We start from the raw sequence: 14,273 nt of genomic DNA, 5'->3' as shown, positions 1-14,273 counted from the left end.
CGTTGTATCCAGGGAGGGAAGGGGCAGCGCCCCTTCTCTGTCCCTGGAGTCTTCTAACACCCCCCCCCCCCCCCCCCTTCCCTTGTCCTTCCTGGTGTATTCCAGTATGGTGTCTGGGCTCTGCGTCAGCACATTGCAGCAAATCGTCACCTCGGAGCGGCTCGCACAGGACAAAGTCAACGAACCGAAATCCAGTCGTGACGTACTCGACCCGGCCAGCCCGGCCCGGCTTCCGATTGGCCGCGCGGAGGCCGGAGGAGGGTAGACTCGTGCCCACACCCCGTCCCCTCCGTCGCTCCTCCCTCCCTCCTCCGAGCCCGGCGTGAGGCAGCGGGCACGGCGGCGGAGGGGAGGGGAGGGGAGGGGAGGGTAGTGTAGGGGATGTTCGCCCAACCGCCGTCACTGTCGCCCGGTCTCTCGCTCGGTGCGTCCTTCTCCTTTCCTTCTTCTTCTCTCCTCCTCCTCCTCGCCGTCCCACTTGCTCCGCTCAACCATCATGGCTCTCAACATCCCCGGCGTGAGCGTCATGATGTTCTTCTACCTTTTGGTGCTGGCCATCGGCGTGTGGGCCTCCTTCAAGTCCAAGCGGGAGGCCAAGAAGGGCCGCGGAGACCAGACGGAGATGGCGCTGCTCGGCAACCGCGGCATCAACCTGGCGGTCGGCATCTTCACCATGACGGGCGAGTACTGGCTACAACCGAGTGGCACACGCGTACGTCGCGCTTCCCGACGCCTTATGTAGGCCTGGAAAACGGGGGCCAAATGAATCGGAATTCGACCTCCGTTTCACCTCGCGCACGTGATGACTCAACCCTCCTTGTGCCGTTCGAGGACTGCATATCGTCGTACGATGCACACAGGTGCGTCCAGAATAAGATGCATTACAGTTACAAGCGCTTGTATGTTCAAATGGTACATATGACGTAATTGAGCTACATTAGAAGCGCATAGAATATCACGCGTACAAGTAGAAAGTGTTTGAGATTGGACGTAATCGTGCTACATATGGTGCACACATTAAAGTGACAGTGTGGAATGGTTTGATTTTTCAATAGTCATTCATTATGTGCAAAAGAAGTGCTATCACATATGTACATGTTGTTATGTAGGTCTAGTATTTATTTATTTGTCACACACATTCACACCGTCGTATGTGGGAATCGAACTCATGGTGTCGGCACACAAGACAAGCAAGTGTACCCCTACACCATCAGCCACTCCCGTAGGTCTAGTAATGGCAAATTATATTCCCGTGTCGCGCCTCGCTGTAGTGGATGGTGCCACGTCTCGCCGCCATCGTTCCTTAACGGTTCGCCAAAGGAGACGAATTTGCTGGATTGATGTCGGCAGAGTGGGTAACAAATGCAATGCGCTTGCTTTGTCACTTGAGGGAAGACTCAAAGTTGTTTGTGGTGACATTTTGCCTTAAACTCTGCTGAAGATGTTGCTGTCTCGGCTTGTCGTGTGTGCGTGCTTCTAAAGTCTACCACGAGATGGCCAAGAAAAATCACTGTCCCTTTAAATATGATGTCAAACGATAGAACATTACTATATATGATGCATATGACATGATGACAATTTCCAATTAAAAAGCGTTAATTATAATGTTTGAAAGTAACGCTTCGAAGAAAAAACATATTACGCGTCTTGAATGGCAAGTGTAGAGACAAAGAAGAAGATGTCAAATTGCACATCGGAGGCGTATGGGCCAGACATGTCCCGAGCGCATATTCAGTGTTTGCTACGGAGGAACCAACAAAGCTCACTTGAATACGACCAATTTCATTTGTCGCTTACAACAGCATTATCGGGACAAATGTGAGATGCACAAGCGAAACGTTGCAAAGCCACAGGAGCAAACGGTTGCAGAGGCGAGACAAGCTACCGGTGAAATAGCCACAAGTCCAAGGAAATAGCACAGAACAAAGTGACGGGCTGAGAAGTCTGCCATGAACAAAACTGGATTCGGTCATCCCATTGACTTCCTTCCGCTCTATTTTATAAGACGCCAACGCTCTTTTGTTTCCAGCAGACAGACTGAGCTCACGCATTTGCTTCTTTTGGGAAGTTCGGCACGCAAATCTCAGGAAAGCTCTATTATTATTATTTTCTTACGTTGAGCTAAGATCAATTTGCATAAAACGTTTGTATTCAATGTTCAATTCAAGTTGAGTTTTGGTGCAAAACATGAAAAGAGATTCTTATGACCTGACTCACAGAGTAGGTTTGTTGAAAAAAAGCTAAACACAATTGTTCAATGACTTGTGTCATAAAACACAAAAGCAATCCTTTCAATCTGCGTATGATTCCTTCACATCCTTCAGGTTGACGTTAACAGAAGTTTAAAAGTCAGTATGGGAAAGAGCAGGCCTCAAAGCCAGTTGAGGAGCGCCGGACATAAATAGGTTCTGTTCGGAGCGCAAAAACACAAGTTTTCAATCATTTGCATTTAGGTGCATGCCCGGCCGGTGACACTCAAGATCAAAGTTGACAGGTCAGCACTCGGAAATACCTTGTTCGCTTCGTCTTGCAAAATTGTTGCCTAAAATTAGCAGGACAAATTGGCCGAGTGCACGACGAGCTCGACTTTCTCCCCGGCCCCTCTTACAAACTAGACTGCAGCCGACAATTCTGGCGGGCTTCGGCAGGCGGCGGCGCCTCTGCTGTTGGATGGCGAGTACTGCACACAGGTTGTCACTCTTTGGCTTCCGTACACCATCAAGCCTTCGACCCGTTTCACACCATCTGTCCATTCCTGCAGCATACGCACACACACTCAGAGTAAAGCAGAGTCATTGATGTCAACAAGACACACACACACAGTTTCTATTCATTCAGTTGAATAACCATGGTACTCTAGAGCTATATAGAATATCAAATATGATTGAAACGTGCACATTTATTGAGTCGGAGCATCCATTTGACATCTCAGCAAAAGTATAACAACTGAATGACCTCAGTTGGTTGTTTTATGCCAAAAGGAAGAATAAATTCTAGTTGACATCAATTTAGCGTCGCTGTGTCATGCATTTATGTTCCATCCACCTTGAATGCACCATAGCCAAGACATGTTGTGTGCACCTCTAATGTAGCATCTTGAATGTCTTCGGTACGCATTGACGTCGTTTTGCGCTCTGTGGCTCTAAGCAATAGCTTGTTGGTTTTTGTTTTTATGACCCTGTGAGCGTTTTTCAAGCACTGCACCAACTTGTGCCGCATGTATTTTGACGTTGACATTTACGAGGGGGGGCACATCCGCAAAGGCCCCGCTTGGGTTTGCATCCTGCGACGAAACCATTGAGCCCGTCAAGAATTGCGCACGCCAAAAGATAAAAATGGTGCGTTCAGCTGAAATGTGACGCGCGTGTCTTTTGTCGACAGCCACGTGGGTTGGCGGCGGGTTCATCGTGGGCACGGCGGAGGCCGTCTACAACCCGTCCATGGGGCTCATCTGGGCCGTCATGCCCGTCACGGCGACCATGTGCTTCATCTTCGGTGAGCAGCGCTCCTTTTTAGGGCAGGCCGCAGCGCCTCAGCGCCTCTCGCTCGGTGCCGGGCCCACCTTTTGTCCCAGCCTGGTGAAAAATAGTCCCCAAAAAACAAAAGTGCTAACGTCCAAACAAGGAAAGTCTCCTCGGGCCCTCACAAGAGGCAGATTTGAGTCCTTAAGAACACTTAATTCGCGTCGGTGCTGGAGTCCAAATAGGGTTTACGAGGTCAGAAGCTGACCCCTCCTGGGTTCAGAAAAATCACAAGTGGGCCAAGAACGCTCGAGTGCAAGTAGCATGTGATCACAATAATAGAACTTGAGATTGCCACTCGTGTTGAAATCCGGTGAAGGCTGAAGAGCCGTGTTTTAAATGTGGAAAGTCCTTCCCAAGAAGTCCTGAACAAAGCCAAAAATATGTTTTAAATTTGTTATGCCGGAGATGTGTCAATTTGGGGAATATGGCAAATGCTATCCGTCACAACCGGTCACGGCTCACCGGTCTTGAAAGCTGAGCCGTGGTTGGTTGCGACCTGAGAGCTGAATGACTGTAATGTGATGTTCAGTCGACAGGAAGTGGCAAAATGGCCGGCCCCTCAGAGATGGATTTCGTGTGTTCGCAGTGTTCCCCAGAATGCCGTGCTCCGATGCGTGGGCGCACACTCGGCGATTTTGTGGAGGACATTTGGCGGTTGAATAAGAGCCCCTAAATAAGAGTACAAAGTGAAACCCGCTCGCTGCCCCTGTCGTGAGCGAGCTCTTCATTGTTTGTGACCTTCAAGTGCTCCACTGATAACGTTCGAGGTCACACTGGAAAGCTCTTACAGCAATAGCGCAGTGTCAGAACCAGGACACGGCAAAAATGCCATGACAGGGAAAGTTCAAAAAGTTCCATGGCAACATTACAACCTGACAACTTAGTATTTTTAAACACGGGAAGTTTGATGTCACCAATGCGAAAAAAACAAAAATGAGACACTCGCTTTGAGCTCAGCTCGCCGGCACAATTGTCTTGTGTCTCGTCAATCGATGAGCAGCCACCTGGCCGTTAATATTGTCAAAGAAAATAAGGCGCCAAGTGTCGTACAAAGCTTGAGATCTCAAATGGAGGCATGTGCCGCTGGCATGGATTCTCTTGCTAGCGCGTTTGTGCTGGCGCGTCCTTTTGTCGTCGGCGGACAAACACGGAGCAGGCACTCGGACAGCAGCCTGCGAGAGTGTGTGCAGATTGGCCCGCATTCCTTGGCCACGTGAAAGTCACATGGTTGATCCTCTTACTCTTGCCCGGCCTGTCGTCCGGCGCGTCTCCCCTTCCCTGCTGCGAGCCAGCCGATTGGAACTTCTCCGGAGTTGCCGAGCAGCTCACCGTTTGCAGCGGGGAGGGAGCCGTGCAGAAAAACAGGTAGGACAGCCTGCCTTAAGTAAGTGTAGGAGAATGGCTGGCCTGCGTTAGTGCAAGCTCGCATCCTTCCCAGCGAGTGTCCGCATTTGTCTGTTTGCGCCAACATGCTTTGGTGCAAACACAACCGTCCGTGACCGTCTTGAGACCGAATGACGTCAAGGTGGTTGTTTTTTTGTCATCTTTCTCTTTTTTGCCCCATGTGCGCCGCAGGTGGCCTGTTCTTCGCCGAGCCTATGCGCAACAGCAAGTACGTGACCATGATGGACCCCTTCCACATCAAGTACGGCAAAGTGGCCACAGCCGCCCTCTCTATGGCTGCGCTGGTCTCTGAGATTATGTGGGTGACCGGCACTCTCATAGGATTAGGTAAGGATGCCACCGCACGCCGCAGCTGGCCCGTCGAGTGAAAGTAACGGCCACTTTTAGCTCGCGCCGGCTTTTTCCGTGGGCAGCCGCATCGAACCAGACGGATTGCGGCTGTGACTCTCTGGCTGTCCAATGTGCACTTTTCCTTTTGTTTAAAACAAACAAAAAAGAGTCAATCTCCAAGCCCAACAATTCAATAATTTTTTTTTATCCAACTTGCATAACGTTAACTTAAAATTAACTTAGCTTATTTGTTTTTTGTATATGTTTTTACATTTTCTTTTTAACTCTATCTTCACCTTCACTTCCATTCAATTTAGGCTTTCTTTTCTTTCCTCCTCACCATCACTCAACCGCTTTGCAGATTTTTTAAAGTAAGCCATGCCACCTCTTCCAGGGTAGGCCTGCGACGTTTAGAGATGATCCCCTTGGATGGCTTGAGGGCTTCCTTCTGCTTAATCGCCGTCGCTTGATTGTTGAAATTGTTGACATCTTCCGGCCATATTGTTTTGCAATATCACTCACGCAAACCGCGCTCATGTTTTCTTATGATTTCTTGTTTCAATTGTAAGACAATCATCACCTTCTTTCTTTTTTCACCACTACTACCGGACGCTAACTGTCGTAATCCCAACGTGCCGCCGTCAAGCGGGCTAACCATGATGACGTCCCATGTTGGGAATTACTTTGGATGTTGCTCAAATTTCACATCGTATGTTAAAAGATTTGAATGTTTAAGCAATCATATGTAGAGGTTTGACTTTAGTTGATTATGGAGTCAATCAATTCATCGTTTAGAGTCTCTTTGAACTTCAAAATGCCCAAATCCTTGTATTTTCAGCCTTACACTAATCAGTCTTCCATTTGTCTAGTCTTCTGTGAAAGCTTTGTGTTTTGCCAAAATAGGACATTTGCGCTCACTTTGCAACACAACCGTCAACATCCTGTGGAGGAGGACATGGGATCTGTTATTGTGCTCAGCTAGCCGACTGTGACACCGCAACTCCTTGTTATGCTTGCTGTCTTCTCACCATTCGTTCATTGTCAGGAACGTGAGAACACCGCCCGCTCGCCGCTGTTGTTGCTTCAGCCCAAACGCGGCCCGTTTGTGGTCATCAAGTTCCCTACCTATTTGTTTTCATCCATTATAGCTGAGCTAATGCAAAGAAATTCCAAATTGGAGACGATAGAGTTTTGCCCACTCTAACGTCTTTGCAGGAACCACGCGTGAGACAGTTTGGCCATTTTACACTTGCAAGCGGAGAAAGCCATCAGCACCCTGTGTGGTACAGAGGTGCTTGAAAGCAGTCGGAATTTCTCCTCTTTCTAGAGACTATTTATTGAGAGAAAGCAGGGTGGGGATGAGAGTGTACTGGTTTCAGGGGTCACCTCTGCAAACTGGTTAATCAGTGCCGAGGGTCTTAGCGGTTTGTTTTACAAGGATGTGGAAACAGATACTAATGGAGCATCTTTAGACAACAAGCTAAGCAAGAAGATTTGCACAACCTTGGGAAGTTTCAACAACTCAAGGGAATGTGGAAAGTTTCAACGCGTCAAGGGAAGGTGGAAAGTTGTAACAAAGTTAATGATTCTAGTCAACATTCCAACATTATCATACGATCAAAATAATCTGTTAACCCTAACTTTGTCTGCTTTTGTCACTTCCGATGAAAGCTCTTGCAACGTATTGGCAGTATCCTCCTGCTTGCATCCAATCCTCCCCTTTGGTTTGAAAGTCGTGCAAGCTACGTCTTTGTACTCGTCATGATGAACAGGATTGAATCCCCTTGACTAAAATGAAGATTCCAACCCAAGACTCAACACTCTTTGCTTTGCTTTCTTTGTTTTTCCCCTTTTTTTCTCAGCCTGTGTGTGCGCGTGTGTGTGTCTGTGTACCGTATTTTCAGGACTACAAGTTGCTCCAGAGTATGAGTCGCACCAGCCATAAAATGTATATATTGCCATAAAATGACATATTTAAGTCACACTGAAGTATAAATCGCATTTTGGGGGGGAATATACTTGATAAAATCCAACACCAAGAACAGACACGTCATCTTGAAAGGCAATTTAAAATAAAAATAGAATAGGCAACAGACTGAACAGCACGGTATGCTAACGTTACATGACACAAACAATGAACTGAGAACGTGCCTCACGTAACATATTAAGAGTTATTCAGAGAACTATAGCGTAAATAACGTGCTAACAAGTTTACCAAACCATCCGTGTCACGCCAAATCACTAAATCCAATAAAATCTTCATCCTTGGTATCACTTTTAAACAACTCCACTAATTCCGGAAGTAGAAGATGCAGCGCTTCCTCTTCTATGTCGCTTACGTCACACTCATCGTCAGAATAATTCCACACATAAGTCGCTCCTGAGTATAAATCGCACCCCCCGGCCAAACTATGAAAAAGAACTGCAATTTATAGTCCGGGAAGTATGGTACATGGCCAGAAAATGGCCACAAATGAGCTAAGGTGTGGTCAAATGTGTGTGCACCAGGCGTGACCATGAGCGTGATCCTGGATCTGTCGTACACGGTCAGCATCTGGATCTCGGCCGCCGTGGCCATCACCTACACGCTGCTGGGTGGACTCTACTCAGTGGCCTACACCGACATTATCCAGCTGGTGCTTATCTTCATCAGCCTGGTCAGTGCTGCTTCTTCTTTTTCCCGCAACTGGCACTCTTTTGGTTTTGTCTCCACTTGCTGATATTCGTGCCGGTCGAGTAGTCACTACTCTCGCTCGAGCTGTCGATCTAATCCCGAGATCCCTGAAGGTGTCCAACATTTGGGGAAGGCTGTACCTGTAGTTGCAACCTCGCAGCCTCCCGCGTAACGTTGAGCAGCAGTATGCCCAACGTGCGGTTGTTGTTGAACCCCCCCAACCCCCCCCCCCCCCCCCCCCCCCCCCCTGCAGTGGATGTGCGTTCCGTTCGCGCTGATGAGCCCCGCTGTGACGGACATCACCCAGACAGCGTACAACTACACCTTCCAGCCGCCGTGGGTGGGGACGCTGGAGGAAGACCGAGTGTGGCAATGGATCGACAACTTCTTAATCCTGGTGAGAAAAGAGAGAAATAATGTTCACCTTTATATATTACTGAAACGGGTGCTTAGAGTGGGGTAGAAAAGTATTTAGTCAGCCACCAATTGTGCAAATTCTCCCACTTGAAAGATGATAGATGCCTGTTATTTTCATCATAGGTACACTTGAGAGACATGCTTAAGCCAGTACATGTCCAGGCCTATCTGAAGTTTGATATTACATATTCTCCCGATCCTCTCCTGTATCATCCAAATGCTCTTTAGCAAACTTCAGATGAACCTGGACATGTACTGTCTTAAGCAGGGGAACTCATCTGGCACTCCAGGATTTGAGTGCCTGGTGGCGTAGTGTATTACTGATGGTAGTCTTTGTTACTTTGGTCCCAGCTCTCTGCAGGTCATTCACTCTCTCTGTGTTTTCCTGAGATTTTTGTTCACTGTTCTTGTGATCATTTTGTCCCTACTGGGTGAGATCTTGCGTGGAGCCCCAGATCGACGCCATTACTGACAAAATACTTATTTTCCACTATAATTTGCAAATAAATTATTTAAAAACCAGACAATGCGATTTTCTGGATTTTTTTAAATTTATGTCTCATAGTTGAAGTGTACCTATGATGAAAATTACAGCCATCTCTCATCTTGTAAGTGGGCAAACTTGCACAATTGGTAGCTGACTAAATACTTTTTTGCCCCACTGTATGTGTGGATAGCAGATGTACATTGGCCATCAGGGGGCAGTATCCTCACGTCGCAAAAAGAGTTGCACAAATACCCTAAGTCGGCAGTAAGATCCCATAATAGTTGTTTTCTACGTGATATTGTCTGTATTTGTGTGTTGCGATGGCATTTGTGTACAAATCTCAATTGCTGAAAGCACTGACACGCCACCGCGTAGATCCAGGTTGTTAGCTCGTCTATGACGGGTGACATTGTCTTTTAACATTCAGCTAAGCAAGCTTTCCTAATTGTGTTTTGGGTGCTTTCCCTTTGAAAGAGTGCAATTAAAGAGCTTTAGTGTGTTTTTGAACAATATTGTCAAATGTTATTTGCTAGACCGATGCTTGAGTTGAGTTTACGGTCACCATTACAGCTTGAACCTTGACTTTTTGCTCACAAGGAAAATAAAATTTGACCTCGGAAAATTCTTGTGGTATGACTTCTATCTTAAGGCATCGCGGTGTTCATCTATTCCATATGTGTGTGCCTTGACTTGTTCTTGTGTCTTCCTGTCAAGGGTTTGGGCAACCTTGGCCTTCAGAACTTCCACCAGAGGACTTTGTCTGCTGCCTCTTCCACCACGGCCAAGATTACCTGTTTTGCCGCTGCCTTCATCGTCCCCACTCTGGGGATTCCTCCCATCTTGCTGGGCGCAGCCGCCGCCTCCACAGGTACGAAAGCAGAAAGCCCGTTTCAAGGAAGTTAGGGCCGTGTTCTCCCATATGTGTGAATTCGAAAGGTTTGCCACACGCAGCCACAGGGCAGGTAATGAAGGCGTTCCCTGTCAAATGTGGGTGTTCCCTGTCAAATGTGGGCAAATCCTGCCAAATCTGGGCGGTTCCCAGCCAAATGTGTGCACGGTTCCAGCTTGTGCATGGTGAGCGTCCCAGAAGTATGGACAAAAAGTGCCCAGGCCAGGCGTGTTGAATAAAAGCAAAAAAGAGAATGTGACCGACCCGTCATCACCGAAATGTGACTAAATAATTTTGAAAACAATCTTTTGTCCCCCCCAACCCCCACTCACCCGCCCCCCCCCCACTCCCCCCCCCCCCCCCCAGACTGGAACATGACCACTTACGGTTCTCCGTCCCCGTTCGAGCGAGGTCAGACAGGCCTGGTGCTGCCCATTGTGTTGCAGCACCTCACCCCTCAATACATCTCTATCGTGGGCATCGGAGCTGTGGCAGCCGCCGTCATGTCATCCACCGACTCTGCCCTGCTTTCCGCCGCCTCCATCTTCACCTCCAACATCTACAAGAACATCCTCAGGACTCAAGTAAGAAGCAAAGGGGGCTTCCTTCTAGGCCAATAATCTGTGCCACACCTAGCATTCCTTTTCCAAAATTGGTTCATTGAAACAAACAACAACCAGCTTGAGCGTCAACGATATGAGTCGTTGCTCTTCATCCAAAAATTTGATGTTGGTGTGTTAGTCCAGAAAAAAGCTTGCCTTGACACAATCTTAAATTTGTTGCTCTTCTATAAAAAAAAAGAAAAAAAATCACATTTGTCCAAATAGATGCCACTGGCTTTGCAAACACAAATGTAAGAAGTGGCTGAATGACACTTTGCCTTTGGTGGATCCTCCAGGCTTCCGAGCAAGAGCTCCAATGGGTGATCCGCGCATCTGTGGTGGTGGTGGGCCTGGCAGGGACGTCGCTGACCTTCCTGGACAACAGCGTGCTGATGATCTGGATGCTGCGTTCGGACCTGACCTACACGCTCATGTTGCCGCAGCTGGTGTGCGTCCTCTTCTTTGCTGTGTCCAACGGCTATGGGGCTATCCTGGGTTGCCTAAGCGGGACTCTCCTCCGGGTCCTGTGCGGTGAGCCCGTGCTGGGCCTCCCGCCAGCGCTGCGCTTCCCTGGCGGTGCACTGGTGGACGGCGTCTATGTGCAGAGCTGGCCCATCCGCACCATCTGCATGCTGGCGGCAGTGGCGTCCATTTTGTCCTTCTCGTTCCTGGCCTCACTGCTTTTTCACAAAGGCGTGATCCCCAAGAGGTGGGACTTTTTCCAAGTGCTGACGCGGGACTCGGCCGAGACGCCTGATGGATCCAAGTACGACATCAAAGACGACGACGACGATGTGAAGGAACAAAATGAAAGCAAGGAAGTGTGCGAACCCATGCTGGAATCCACTTTCTAGAAAGCACGACTCAGGTCCAACCGCCACCGTACCCGATCGTATGCAGGTTTAGTTGTAGGATACAGTCATTCCCCGCTATTCGTGGCCCACTGTGAGCACCAAGTTGTCAAGCCTTCCTTCTTTCCAATCGAAAAGCCGCAAATGAAAAATAAACGTTGTTTCTTAAGGGCCTTGCTCGCCGGCCCGAGTTGCCGTCCCGAGGGCCGCTCTAGTCCCTGCAAAAGAAGGAGTTCACCCGTTCTTACAACAGTTAAGGCAGCCATTAGTCCAGGTTTGATCACGTGACGTTGCGCATGTAGCAAGCGGAACGCTCAATAGTCAAACAGCAAAGCTTAACCTCAGACGATGAACTCGGCTTTGTTCTTATTCCAGCTTTACCTTCAAGTGTCTTTCAAAAAATAGCCTAACTTGCCCACCTCTCTCGCCAAAATGCTTGGGAGTGGTGTACATTGCACAGCGGATCCACTCACAAGGAAGTGGCTGAAGCGTTGGTTCAAAATAACCCCACTCTCGCTCCTCTATACTCGCCGAGTTACTCTCTCACAACCTGCCTCTTCCTTGACAATCGTTTTTATGGTTTTGTGAAAGCAGCACAGTGTAAAACCTTGGCAGTTCTCTATTGCAGCGCATCCGTAGATGAAATTACTCAATGTGCTGGTGTGCGTCAACAGTCTCCCACCCCACCCTTCGATCGTGATGGTCCAAGTTGGTTTCACGATACCAAAAAAATGTTTTTGGGGAAAAAAATAGCCCGCTGTCCAATTTGGTCTTAAAATACCAAAACATTTAATTTGGGGAAAAATAGCCCACTGGCCTCTCTAAACTGTTCGCCAGTCCAGATAGAACACATCAATACTTATACATACTTCTTTCACACTACCGTTTTTTTCCATGTATAATGCGCAAAATTTAACTAAATTATTGTCCTAAAATCTGGGGTGCGCATTGTACATGGGTACAATTATTATTTTTTTTTTTTTGAGAAGAAAATCATGGTACAACAATTTTTGAAGAAAATCTTGTCACGGATGGAGTGTTGGAAAGGAGTGGGGCGATCAAGTGCAGCTTGGACCAGGGTTTATTGGAGGAACTCAAAACACAGACTTGGTAAACTAATTGTGATAAATAACTGGAACATCACTCAAATATTGGTGATCCCGTTGAGAGTCTCACATATTTATTCGCTATTGAGTTTGCTACTGCATGCGCAGTGATACTGACCGGCAGAATAACATCCGGTTGTTCCCAAAGATGATCTTTTTTCTGAAATAATTTTACGTTTACGGACTTAAGTAACCCGGCCGGGTCATACCAAAGACTATAAAAATGGAGATGGGTCACACGGAGATGGGTCAAATGCAGAGGACAATTTTCACCATACTCAGATGCGTGTGTGACGATCATTGGGACTTTAAAAAAACAAAAACAAAAAAAGTCCAAATTTGGGTGCGTATTATACATGGGTACAGGCTTTTTTCCAGCATCGACATGCCATTTTTAGGGTGCGTATTATACATGGGGGCGCATTATACATGGAAAAAAACGGTAATTCCTATGTAGACAGGGTTTATGCAGCGTCTTGTGGCAATATTTCACAACATGTAAAAGGAAGAAAATGCAAACAGGTAATTCCATGTAATGAACCACGAATATACGGGGGATAACTGTATTTTATTTTATTTTTAGCGTGTATACTGAAGGGTGTACACAGGGAAAAAAACGACAGCTATGCTCTCTGTTTTAAGAGCTCAGCATCCTCTGCAATTTTATGCAGCATTGACACTTCCAGGTACGGACAGAGAGAGGCACTGTTTCCGAAATGGACGTGAATGTGTTCAGGGTCAAGTGACTTTGCCACCAGCCGATTTCAAAACATTTGCCAGTAAAAACAAAATGCTGGAAATGTTTTGTTTTCTTTCTTTCCTTTTATTGTATTTTAGCTTCTTAGACAAATAGGTGATTGTTAACAGCTGATTGTATCGTGACCGATTGAGAAGGGCTCTCAAGCACGAGCACTTAATTGTACAAAAATAACAAAAAATCTGCCTGCCTATGCAACCAAGTGTGAATGGTTTGTCATTAAACCCTTTGTTAACCCTCTTTGACGAGGTGTGTCGTCATTAAGGCAAGAACTGGTTTATTGAGACAAAGTAATCAATCATAATCATTATCCCTTAAGCGTTTAGAACACCATTATATGCCGTCATGAATTTGCGAGTGATCATCAGTTAACTATGGAAATCATGCAATTAATCGTGATCACCATTTCTAATCGACTACCACAACTCTTTCGCTGTCTCTCTGTCTCTCTCTCGCTTGTAGTCAACACAGTCTAAATAAAGACAAGCGGCTCCATCCATTGTTCCCGGCACGTCTTTGATAAGAAATCCAAAATAACCAGTTGTCTAGGGGCGTCAGGCATGCGACACCTGTTGCAAGACCTCCCAGAGAAACACACGCGCACACACACACATGCACGTGCAAACATACTCGCACCCCTCCCCTCGATCTTGGTGACAGCACATAGGGCATGTGGTGCGATCAATGGCGTGCGTGTAGGAGACAACATGCCAGGCATTACGCTGCTGCTCCGCCCAACAGTCTCAGTGGACATTGGCGCTGAAGATAAAGGAAGGCCCGCTGCTGCTATATTAAGTGCTGTTATGGCTCTTTGAAGGACACTCGCCTACTTGTTGTGTCCTCTTGGCTCATGTTGATGCTTCCGCTAATAAGTGCCAAGAGGGCACAAATATGACATTTAACGTGTTGTTGCCAGATGCTCGGTTTTTGCTCCATGTTAACATTTTTGCTGTCTTCTCAGATGAACTGGAAAGCTACAATTGCGTCAACACGCAAACCCTTTTTTCCCCTTTCGTTTTCCAGTTTGTGTCTTGACCATTTTTAATCAAATTTGATGAAAATGACTCATCCGAATGCTGTGGGTCCTCATCCGAATGCTGTGGGTCCTATACATACATACATACATACATACATACATACATACATACATACATACATACATACATACATACATACATACATACATACATACATACATACATACATACATACATACATACATACATACATAC

The 14,273-nt window shown here is 47.0% G+C and overlaps 1 pseudogene; it reads left to right on the top strand.

Moving 5' to 3' along the window:
• Positions 1–381: 381 nt before the first annotated feature.
• LOC133158333 (high-affinity choline transporter 1-like) lies at positions 382–13,281 on the top strand (annotated as a pseudogene).
• The last annotated feature ends 992 nt before the right edge of the window (positions 13,282–14,273 follow it).

This window comes from Syngnathus typhle, linkage group LG8 (assembly GCF_033458585.1).
Source record: "Syngnathus typhle isolate RoL2023-S1 ecotype Sweden linkage group LG8, RoL_Styp_1.0, whole genome shotgun sequence".
Classification (NCBI taxonomy): Eukaryota; Metazoa; Chordata; class Actinopteri; order Syngnathiformes; family Syngnathidae; genus Syngnathus; species Syngnathus typhle.
Note: the sequence above shows the minus strand (reverse complement) of the source record. Positions and strands in the feature narration are given on the sequence as shown.